We start from the raw sequence: 12,648 nt of genomic DNA on the forward strand, positions 1-12,648 counted from the left end.
CATCCTATCAACTTTAATCAGTTGAACACTTTTCAGTGCTGTTCAGCTCCTGGTTGCATATCTAATAAAAGTTATATTTTTGACCCCTTAGAAGACAACATCTTCATTTTCACTGTGCCCGATATAGCTACTCTCTGTCTTAATTGTCGTAAACTTAAAATACCAAAGTGGCACCCCAGTCTTCTCTCAGTTTGTGGTGGCATTTGATTCTGTAGGATTGTTCCACATAGATGTGGACTGCATCTACATTAATAGTATACAAAGTATGTTTTTCACGTTGTGAAAATCCAGATTTTTCTTTTCTCAAAGTTTGAAAATCTTCCCAGTTTCGCATTTTACCTTTGCCACTGCAAAGTTCTGCTTTGCTAGATAACTTTTGTGTCACAGCAAGAACATTTTTCTCTATTTCAAGTTTGAAAATGCCTGCAGATTTTTTCTCTGTAGTTGTAATCTTTGCAGAGCCTTTCAATGCACATTGACCAATTCCTGTGAGTTTGCTATGCAACTTTACATTTGTGGTGTTTTTTTATGTACAATGGTATTGCACAGAACACCAGCATCCCCATTCTGATTTGCTCATAATTCCTGGCTAGTAACAGAAGCTGTGTTATTATCACATGCGGAATTATCCAGATATTTCTGTGAACAAATTTGCTAGATCAACCCACGAGGATTTCGTCCTCCGAAAATGGTCTAGAAATTATGAATGTTACTATACAAAAATTGGAAGATGCCTCTTAAGACTCTTAATAGGGTTCTGGAACAATACAGTGTGCAAAAATCCCAAATGCTAAGCTTGTATTCTAGCACTAGGTTATTAAATATATTTGCCTAAAAATATTTTAAAGTTTCAGAATTGTTTCAGAGTCTTTCTTTTTTATACAATTTCATATACCAAACTTGTTTATTATTTTTCAATGTGTACTACTTCCTATAAATACACACTCCCAAACAAAGTAGTATTACAACAATCTTCTTTCAAACTTTATTTTTGTTATTAACCATAAGTTACATTAAAATGCATTTCTTCATTTAAAACAATAAGAAAGAAATAATAAAATAAGATTCAGACAAGCAAATAATACATTATTTAAAAAACATTTTTTTTAAACTTTAGGCCTAGTTTTTTATTCTGTGCAATTGCAACTGCTCATAAATACCTACTCAAGCTAAAAACAACATGAGGCAGCGTTTCGTACCTCAACATCTCTAACAGGTGCTTTCTGTATTCCAACCTCTGACAGACAGGTTAAATCCATTTCTTTCTAATCTTATCATAAAATGTGCAAACAAAACAAAATTTGTGCAATACTTTCTGCATTTGCTCAAGGGCATCAAGTGGAAAGCGATTCAGCTCATTTTCAGTATTCTAGTTTACTGTATAAGCTTCAATTTTTAGGATACCATAACAAAACTTCAAATATACTGTTCTTGCCAGGGGAGAATAAACAACATCCAACAATTCCTCAAACCCTGGTTAAGGCTTGGCTTCTAAAAATTGAGTGGTTAATCTGTCTAATTTTCGGTTACTATGTAGCATGTTCAACTGGTACTCCCAAGATACCTGCTTCAATTGGTTTTGGGACAGTGCTTGTGGCTCGTCCCAATAATCACTTCAACCAAGCTTAACAAACCGTGCTTTCACATAATGCAGCAGGTGGAGAGTTAGCAGTTCATCTAACGCTATTTTTTTCTCTAAGGCCTTCTCTATAATGATCCAAAAGAGCAGAGGTCTCAAGTTTGCAAAATGCTCTACCCGTTTTACGTTAAGATCGTGGGATAGTGGTGTAGCCGCCGGTAGACCTTGTCAATGCCCCACAGCCCAGCCCCATACAATGCTTTGGACTGGGCTTTGTACTTATAAATCTCTAGAGCCAACATAACAGCTTTAATTGTCGACTTATGATATTTACTATAGCACACCCTTGCACCATTTGTAAGAATCATTTTTGCGTGATTTATTTGGGGATTCCATAATACCCTAGAACCTATAGTAATACCCAGATAATTAAAATGTGAGATCATTTCAATATTTTTCTTACCAACATGGATCCTTAGGCCATGACATAATTCATCTTCAGACGTAAAATTAAAGGAGCAAATAATCCTAGGAGATATAAATGGACCATTATACATCATTGTTAGACCTGGGGTTACCAGTCTACATAGGGTAGCTCGGCACAAAGTAGGAAGGTCTATCCCAAAGGCAAAAGTGTTAAGTTTGCATCGCACCCTTACAGTAACACAGCGTCCATCCACTAGAAAAGAATGACACTACACCAATTTAGAAAAATACGGTCTGTTTTTATAAAACTCTTTGTCAGATTTAAGGTTTCCAGCAGTTTTCAGTATCAATACTCTGAATAACTTCACTTGCAATTATTAGATTGTTCCATACTCCATTTGTCAGTTACAATATCTCCTTCTCTTATTTTCAAATGAAAGGAAACTGAGTGACAAATTCAGCAAATTAAGTAAACATTACATAAAATTTACGATCTTGGAAAAGGTCTCAAATCTTGTCAAGTCTCTCTACAGGTAGGCAAAGCTGTACATTACCCCTAAGGTCTCAAGGATATTACAATCAGGATGATACAGGTTCTCAGCACAGTTCCAGTAACAGCACACTTGTTTCACAGTGCGAGCAGCTAGGAATCTGAATGAAGACAGACAAGTTTTTATTTCACTTAATCAAGTTATCCAACTTGCTCTGGACTCTCATTAGACACGTAGGATCCCTCACTCTCTACTCTCGGGCCCACAATGTTCTGTGTCAAGCCAATTACAGCCCCACACTTTATTAGCCCATACTCAGCCTTGACTTCGGGGTTCTGTTTTTGGCAATTTAACCTAACACAATTAGGGAAGCACTGCAAACCGAAGTTCTATGGGGACATATAGGTGTCTCAGTACATCCCTCGGGGAGTATCCTGTAGTCTGGTTATAAGTTTGCAGCCAGTACTGGTGTCCCGATGTAGTCCCAGCTTCGCTTTTCTCCTCCCTCCAGCCAAGAGCCCCCCTGCTTACTTTATTTCTTGAAGCCGACAGGGTTTTGGTTCGTTCCGGCCGTCACTGGGTAGTCACAGTATACCAGAGCTCGCCACCAGACTCTCTCTCCCCAGTGGCGCCTCCCTCGTAGGCCAGGCCGTGTGACAATCAAGCCGGCACCGAAGGGAGGTCGCACTGGGTTTGTGGCTCCGATGCTCTTTCTTCCGCCGATCTCCTCGTCGAGCCGTTTCTGTCGACTCTCTGGTAAACGGCGACACTGAGCAGGCGCGGGAGAGTAGCGGCGTTAGGCAGAGGCCACCCCCTTCTCCCAAAGTGTTCAGTGGCCCTTCTCCGGACCTGCGCGATTGCAGGTTTCTCCTGGCCAAATCTCCGCCCCCTTCAGGGACAGCGAACACTGCACCGGGCCTGCTCAGTACCACGCCACCTCAGCCCCAGCCGGCCACCCACTCCGCTACGCTACCACAGCAGCCCCCAGTTGTCCTTGATCTCCCGGTCAGAAACGGGCTGACGGACAGGCGGAACACACCTCAGGGGTCTCGGTTCTCTTCACCAAGGTTACCAATAGCGGAGGAAGAATCTCCCAGCCGCGCCACTATGTGAAGGTGAGGGGAGACTTGGTGGGCCAAGCGCAAGCGGCAGGTGGGCACGGAGAACAAGGGGGGGGGGGAAATAATTAATTCCCTCAATCCTATCACCAGTCTTACAGAGTTTCTCAATGTTCTAGTTAATCTTCAATACTGGACAGCGGGACCGACTTCCACACCCCTTCACTCCTCAAAAAGTCTCTCAAATTCACCCCGAGTTAGGGGTTAGACCTTTTTAACTCAAGCAGACTTTCTGTCCAGGGTCAACAGGAACGAAGTCTAACAGGGCCAGGTCTGCAGGAAAAGGGGATGGTGTTTACAGTAAGGAGGCAACCCTTAAAAAGAAGTCCACCCTCTGAATGTCCTACCCCATCTAGCGCCACAGCCTGTACTCCAGCTGACCCTCTCTGAATGACAAAATGGCCGCCCTACAGTTGGCCTTTTATACCCCTAGCCTCAAGTGTCCAGAACAGGCCAGAAGGTTCTAGATTCCCCATATGTGTCTATGGCCCAGCCCCTGAGGTAATCAGTTGTGGCAGTTACCGGCCAGCATTTTGTAGGACTAAATTTTCAGGATAAAAGGGAGGCATCTAGGCCTAAAAAAAAATTATAGGGTCAAGGAGTACCTAACCCCTAGGACAACACCTAAAAATTCAAGTGGACAGGGGGGCGCTAGAGGGCGCACAAGCGGAATGGCTGCCTAACAGCGTAGCTCCCGCTCCTTGGCCCGTAATCCTGTACTTATCTGCCACCTACGGAGAGTAAAAGCTTGCCATCAGCCATCAATCGGTGCAGAAAGGGGTCCTTGGCACTCGACTCGAAACTCGGACCTCTGGACCTACTTGGCTCGCCGCAAACGCCCACTGAAGTTTGACCGGTGGCACCCTCGGAAGCCGTCTCCTCGCGTCGCCTGGCTACAGAGGACTACGCGAGTCCGCGGCTAACCATGAGGGAGCAGGCCTGATCCGCGCTCTCGGCCTCGGGCCGTGTCTGGCTCTGGACGCGGGCGGAGCGCTGAGCGGACGGTGTCGCTGGCGGAGGGCCGCCCCTCGTGCGGGCTTCCCCCCGTGTCTGGCTCGTCACGGGCGTGCTGGACGCCTGGAGGCCTGCTGGGCCGGAGGGACAGGGGAATCCCTTGTGGCGGCGCCATTACTACAGCTGCGGATCCTACGGTCGCCGAGGAGTGCTAGGTGACCGGGACATCATTTATTGCTCTACAGGAGGTGAGGAGTGACTGACCCGGTGGGAGCCATCCTCTGCATGGTGTTGGGCGGCCGTCTGCGTGCTGTGTGTAGAAGTGAACCCCAGGGAAGCTGGTTGCGGTGGACCCTGTCGGGGCTTTGGGCCCATTCATTTCTTGGCCTTGTGCCCTGGCATTGCCTCATACTTACTGACCTTGCTGCTGACTCTACTGAGCTGGGGCGACTGCCGAGGACCACTGTCGCAGTCACCCGAGCTGGAGGCTGCTTAACGCGCGGGCTATAAGGACATGCTTGGGACTGATTGTAGCCCTATTGATTGACCGTGGATTGACAGACTGCAGCTGCGGGCGTTATCGCCGATCTTGAGACTACTCCCTCCCGGGACACCTGTGAGCAGAGCCTTTTTCCTCATATCGTTGGTACCTCACATTTCCGCTCTACCCTTTCTTGGTCTGCGGCTAGTGCCCCCGCAGGTGTGCTCCCTCTCTGGCACTGGGCGCGCGAACACGCACATATTTGCTTTGGCGGACTGTCTGCCGCTCCCTGCCGACGCGCCCTGTGGTGAACATCCTGTGACGAGGGAGACATTGACCTACGTGGCGGCGGGGGAGACCCGTTTGGAGGCCAGGATGGTGCGCCCCGAAAATCGCCAAACGAAAATCAGCTTTGATGGTGCCAGGAAAGGCGCGAAAACGGTATCTGCTGACTCAGGGCTCAGTGACACTATGTGGAAAATGACTAAAATCGGTATACATAAGCGGCGTTCATTTATGTTCACCACAGCCACTGTTGAAAGTAGAGCGACAACCATGAAAACAGTAGCCACGCCATCTTGTCCCTTTTAGGCCCCATCGTGAAAGTAGGTGGCAGCCATTTTTGTGTCACGACCTCTCTGCCCACTGCCAATAGCCTGCGCGCCTCTCCCCCTCACACCCCAGCCTCGCAAGCATTCCCCCGCGCCCCGACAGCCCCCGGTTTCTCCTGCTTGGACCATAAGCGCACCTCTAGCGCGACCCTGTCTCCGAGCCACATCCCGTGCTGAACCCCCTCGCTCTTTCATCTCATTCAAAGAACAGGCCCCTTTTTGATAACCTTCCTCCCTGCCCGATTGTCCAGCCCGATCCCAGGCCATCACCTAGCCCGACAGATGCAGTTTATTGCCCCCTACAGTAGGACCTCGCCTCACATCAAAGGAGCGGTGGTTAATCAATACCCTCACACCTCCAGATCCAACCGATCGCCCACTTTCCCGTTCCCAGCAGAATGTCCAGCTGCGCGACAACCACCACATGCTGAGGTTGAGGTGGGAACTCTACTGTAAATATGTGTGGGAACGGGGGTGAAGCGGGGATTCCGAGGATGTCTTTCCGTACCTCAAGTATTGACAAGAATGTGTTTCATGTAATAAAGCAATAAACCTGTGTATAAGAGGCCAGGCCTCAAGGATGCGTTTAGAGCACCTCGAGAAGATACCCTGTTGTCTGATTTGACGTGTTCTGCTCCGTCGGAATAAACTCCTGTTTCCTGCCTTCTGTCTCCAGCGCCTGCCTCTTTGTTTGGTAATCTCGAATGGTATGAGAGGCGGCTAACGCCGGGCAAATACTGAAGGTTTCTTGGTCGAATTCGGCCCTACCTTTCGACAACTACCCTACCGGCCGCTGCCTCCCCCTCCAAAGACATGGACTTGCACCATTTGTTCCAGGAGATGCGACAGGGATTGGCCTTGATAGTGGAAAAGGTGGATGGAATGACGTCTAGGTTAGACGCCCTAGTGCATAAGGTCGACCGACACGAGGAACGGCTAACAGCCACAGAACAACAAATTTCAGACAATAACGATGTCACCTCGTCTCACACCACGCAATTGGCCCGCATGGACAATCTACTCCGACTCATTGCGGCTAAGAACGAGGACTTGGAAGCCCGTAGCCGACGCAACAACATACGCGTCACGGGCATTCCGGAATCTACGGACACGGGAAGAATGGAACTTTATATTGAGAAACTCCTTAAGGGCTCGATAGGGGAGGATGCATTCTCGCCCCAATTCATCATCGAAAGGGCACACCGCTCATTGGCGCCCGTCCCCAAGCCTGGATTGCCGCCCAGGCCAATTATTGCTAAATTACTGAACTATCGCGACCGTGATGTTGCGCTGCGGGCGGCCCGTACTCAACAAACCTTGCAATACAATGGCGTGTCATTCTCCATATATCCGGACTTCACTCCACTTGTGCAAGAAGAGAGACGCAAGTTCCTTCCTGTGAAGAAGAAGCTGCGTGAAGCCCAGCTGGAATATGCTCTTCTTTATCCGGCGAAGTTGCGAGTCACACACCAGGGGAAACAACGTTTTTTTTACAAATCCTCAAAAAGTTGAAGATTTTCTGAAATCGCTCCGCAAAGCTCGCAGGGGTGGACGTAACGCTGAGGCAGATTTGGAAGATGATGGCCAGTCCTCGGCAGTGGATGAACATTGAACCAACGCAACGATTTCGGCTGGACCAGACGCCTTGCTGCTTTGAACTATTGACTCTGGCCCTCACGCTCCACCATAGAGGGCGTAGACACCGTACTGCAGAATTAAACCACATACTCTCTCTGATGGTAATGTATACCAAGGACCACTCTCCCTGCCTCAACCTCCACCGAGGGCGGTACAGAATGGGAGGCCATTGGCGGGAGAAGTGGCTGTGCGTCCTCAATGTTTTTTCCCTTTCGGGTGCTCCCCAAGCGACATGTTGGGATGTTAAAGTTGTGGGTAGGGAAGGGGAGGGCGAGAGGGTGGAGGGTGGGAACGGATGGCTGCTTGCATGATTGGGATGCAGTAGTTGGAGGGGGGACGAATTGGTTCGGGGAGGAGTGTCTCACACACGGGATGGACAGACAAATCATGAAATGCTATGTTCGAATGTATCGTATGGGTGGTGCAACAGTTGTTGTCATACTTCTTTTAGGGTGGATTGCACTGATGTTCTGCTATAAATGGCGGTCTCGGGGTCTGCTACACAGCTAAACTGCTTGTCATGGAATGTTCGAGGGCTAAACAATGCCAGAAAATGTCGTGATGTTATAGCTTATCTTAATAGGCATAATGTTCAGATTGCCATGCTTCAGGAAACTCATTTGTCACCACTAGCTAAGGCTACCTTCGCGAGCAAATGGGCTGGTACTCGCATATTCTCCTCCTATTCCACATATGCTAGAGGCGTCACTATCCTCCTTAGGCGCACAGTGCCATTTCAGAAACTTGGCGACTTGATTGACAGTGAAGGACGCTGTGCTCTATTGTGGGGGCGTATGGGTCACGACACAGTCACATTCATAAATTGCTATGCTCCTAACACAGATTCGCCTGCCTTCTTCACTGCACTCTGGGGCAGAGTCATGGACGTAGGATCCCGTCATGTCATCTGGGGAGGAGACTTCAATTTGGCATTGGCACCACATTTAGACCAATCGGACGGGTCGCATCACTACAACCTAATGCCAGGGAGGCCCTGGAGGGTGTCATAGCTGAGGGGAACCTAGTGGACATATGGCGACACCTACACCCGCTCCGTCGGGAGGGCACACATTTTACGTCACTAACTGGTACATGGGCACGGTTGGATTACTTTCTTATCACTAGGGGGACTACCTCAGAGGCTCTAGGGGTCACGCACCTACCAAGGACATACTCTGATCATAGCCCTGTCCTTCTGCGTACACACATTCCTGGGTGGGACAACCCCAGGCCACAATGGAGATTACAACCGGCGGCGCTATTAGATAACCTGTTCCGAGTTGAGTTGGGGGAAGAGATTGCCGCTTTCTTTCCCAGGAACAAAGGGTCAGTGGATTCAGTCGAACATATCTGGGAGGCCTTCAAAGTCACCATAAGAGGTTACTGCATCTCAAAAAGCTTTGGTGTCCTGCGTGACATACAAAACACTATTCGCTCATTACATAAGGATCTGAGGGCACTTGAACTTCGCATGGTAGCGGGTGACGATCCTGAGCTTCATGCGGAATTCAGAGACAAACTATCTAAGTATGAGGAGGAGGCTAACAGGGAGGCGAAATTTAGAGGGAAACATTGGCAGGCCAGGAAATATTGCGAGGGGGAGAGGCCGGGAAGGGCACTGGCGGTACTTACACGTGCCCCACGCGATTGCAACACCATACTGGAACTTATTGATGACCAGGCACACACGATCAGAGACTCAGATGCACTGCTCGATGCCTTCACCTCTCATTACCACGCACTATATACCACTAATGCGCCGGAGGACGCATCATATTCTGATTTCTTAGGCAGTGTGGCGCTGTGCTGGCTGAGTGACGGCGACAGGGCCTTCCTGGCGGCCCCTTTCGAACTCGACGAGATCCGCGACACCATCATGTCATTGAAGAACGGCAAGGCGCCTTGCCTAGATGGCATTCCCGCCGAGTTCTACAAAGCCTACATTGACATCATGGCCCCTGTCCTTGGCGAGGTTTATGAGGAATCACTTGCAGATGGTATCCTCCCTGGTTCCATGAGGGAGGTAGTCATTACCTCGCTCTTGAAGCCTGGCAAAGATCCAAAATCTTGTAGTTCGTATCGCCCCCTCTCCCTGTTAAATTGCGACGTCAAGATCCTTGCCAAGGTCCTGGCCACTCGGCTGTCCCTACTCATGACCAGGATTGTTCTACCTGATCAATCGGGCTTCGTCTCCGGTCGATCCACCTCACATAACCTACGTACATTATTCTCCCTGCTTCGCACCATTCACCCTGACCTGCCGGTTGCCGCCGTTTTCCTAGACGCCTCCAAGGCGTTCGATTCGGTCGAATGGCCCTACCTGTTCTCAGTTCTGACCAGCATGGGATTCCCAAAGCTTTTCATCTCCTGGGTCCAACTACTTTATACACGACCCACGGCGAAGGTCCTTGTCAACGGCCGCCTTTCTCACTCCATCGACATCACCAGGGGTACGCGTCAGGGGTGCCCTCTGTCCCCCCTCTTATTCGCGATAGCTGTCGAGCCACTGGCCTGTAGACTGCGTCAGCTGCATCGAGAGGCAGCGATACAATGCCTCCAGCGCCAAATCGATGTGTCTCTATATGCCGACGACATCTCCCTTTACGTCAAACACCCTGACCTCCACCTCAATACCCTATTAAGAGAATTTGTAGTGTTCGGCGGGATGTCAGGGATACACATAAACTGGTCTAAGTCACTATTTTTCCCCCTTAATGATGTGGTTGCTGATTTCCCCCTCGACTATCCCCTGGAGTGGTGCCGGACAGATCTTCGGTACCTCGGTATACAGATAACGCGAGACAAAGAGGAAACGCTCCGCTCCAACTACGGAGTTGCAATCACGAAACTCATGGCTACAGTAGATCGCTGGATAACTCTGCCGCTATCCATGGCTGGCAGAGCGTCCCTTATTAAAATGGTGGTTTTGCCCCGGTTCCTTTACCTTTTCCTCAATATCCCATACTATCCGGGTACTTTCTTTTTTAAAACCCTAAAATCAGAACTTTGTCGGCTATTCTGGGGGGGTAAGGGCCCACGGCTAAGGTGGTCCACATTGACCCAGCCTTATGAGACCGGAGGCTTTGATGTTTCCGACTTCGAGGCTTATTACCTATGCGCGCAGGCGCGTTACGCATACCACTGGCTAGCCCCAACGCCCTTTATGCCTCAGCTGGCGGTGGAGGACTGGATCATGCACCCCATTCCGCTTAATGGCCTGCTACTTTGCCCGGAATCCCTCATTCAGACGCCGAACACTTCCGTATCCTGTATGCTGGATGCATGGCGCCGCATTGCCAAGAGATTGTCCTGCGGTCTACCATACTCCCCTAAAATGCCATTGACGTTTCACCCTAATCTCGCCTTACTACAGGAGCGAGGATTTCGCCTGCTTTGCGAATGACTGCAGATCACCTCTTGGGGCGACTTGTTTGTGAACGGACAATTTAAAACTGCAGACTTATTCTTCACTTCTCACCCCCACACCCCGCTGGATGTGTTTTACTACCTGCGTCTGCGTCAAGGGATGAGGGACGTTCTGCCTGCGTTCCCTGAGGAGCCTGAGATATTTCTCCCGCTCCACTTTCTGTTATGTTCGCAAGACGGCGCACATCTAGTCGCTGGACTTTATCGCCAGCTCAGATCTGCCGCCACGATGCCAGAGGCGAGAGCTCGAGTGCATTGGGGTACTGATCTGGACATGGAAATCACCGACGATCACTGGCGGTACTGCTGCACCTTGACGGCTCGAATATCAGCCAGTAGCAGACTCAAGATAATTCACTTCAAGTTCTTGCAGCGGCTGTATTATACCCCAGAAAAAAAATAAAAGTTTCGACTAGCTGATAATGACAGGTGCGAGCGCTGTCACGCTGAACACGCGGGCTTCTTACACCTAGCCTGGGAGTGCCCCCCTATTCGTTTACACTGGCAGCAGGTGACGGATGCTCTTACAGCAATGACCAAAGAGACCATTGCGGTAGAGCCGCTCCTTACACTACTCGGACACACGCCACACATTCCTACATCCTGCAGAAAATTCGTAGACATTGCATTGCTCTTGGCAAGACGTCGAGTGGCATGTCGCTGAGGCAGAGGCCGAGCCCCCAAATTCAAAGATTGGCTGGCAGACATGACCTACTGTCAGGAACAACACATCACCTTTTCTGAACTTTTGCGATCCCTAGCCGACCTAAGGACATATGGGGCCCGCTGGTTGACTATTTACTTGACAAAAATTATTAGTGGGAGAGGCACACCTAAATTCTGTCAATTCTAAATCAGTGTTTGATACTAATTAATCAATGCGTGCTACTGAGGTTGGCACAATGCCCAAACTGTGCCAGTGAACATGAAATAATACAACCAAGCGAAGCCGCCTGCCCTCTGTGCACTGTTGCAAGTCCTGATTGGAATTCATAAACAATGTTCATCAGATGTACATAATTTCATATAAAAACATCAACTAGATAGATTGATTCAGAACTTTTTTTACTGAGATATTTTAGTCCATCAGAACATTATTGTATGTCATAACATTCCATTGACATTTGAAATGCAATACTTTTTAGAAATCCATTTTATCTCTCAAAAGATGCCCATGCCCAATGCATTTCGGGCCACACGGCCCTTCTTCAGGGGCTGTACCTGAAAAACATAAAAAATATATACATTCACGATATTGAAAGACCTCCAACATCATAGGTCGCAGTGTTTAACAACATTAGTACATGAGCAACATTATGTCAATCAATGTCTGTACATTAGCGTGCTATTCGTATGCATTTAAACTCTTTGAAAAAATAGAAACATAGAAACAACCTAAACTCCAGAACCTGTAACCCCCTAATACGTAAATCCTATTAATACTCACTTGTGTGTGTTTGAAAAAATGCTAGTCGTCGTGGTAAAAGGAATATGTTCGGGGTCCTAGTGGTTCCAAAGTAATCTCACAAAGGCGTAGCTATCTTCTATAAACAAGAAAATAATGAGTGACTACGCTACACCACACCCAAAAGTTAACAAACTTATGCGGGACAAAAATGGTCTCAGAACATACCTGAATAAAGAAATAAAGTTGTGAGATTGATGGAAGTACAGCATCTACTCCGTCTCGTCTAGTGCCTGTAAAGCACGAAGATTTATGAGCCCCGTGATAGTCAAAAAAATGCACGCCAATAGTCGAAAAAATGATGGAAAGAATAACTCACACTAATCTCATACAATCCATGGACCTTCCGTGATGTGATCTGCCCTGCAGGTTCTCGCGTTGCCTCTTTCAAAACCGCCTTCTCACACGCTGCATTTCAACGACTTTAACGTTGAGAAATATTTCTACAAAGTAACGGAT

The 12,648-nt window shown here is 48.4% G+C and overlaps 1 protein-coding gene across 1 annotated transcript in view; it reads left to right on the plus strand.

Annotated features, from left to right (window-relative positions):
- Window positions 1–12,648, plus strand: part of ENO4 (enolase 4) — a 578,809-nt gene that overhangs the window by 80,702 nt on the left and 485,459 nt on the right.

Source organism: Lissotriton helveticus, chromosome 5_1 (genome assembly GCF_964261635.1).
Source record: "Lissotriton helveticus chromosome 5_1, aLisHel1.1, whole genome shotgun sequence".
Lineage (NCBI taxonomy): Eukaryota > Metazoa > Chordata > Amphibia > Caudata > Salamandridae > Lissotriton > Lissotriton helveticus.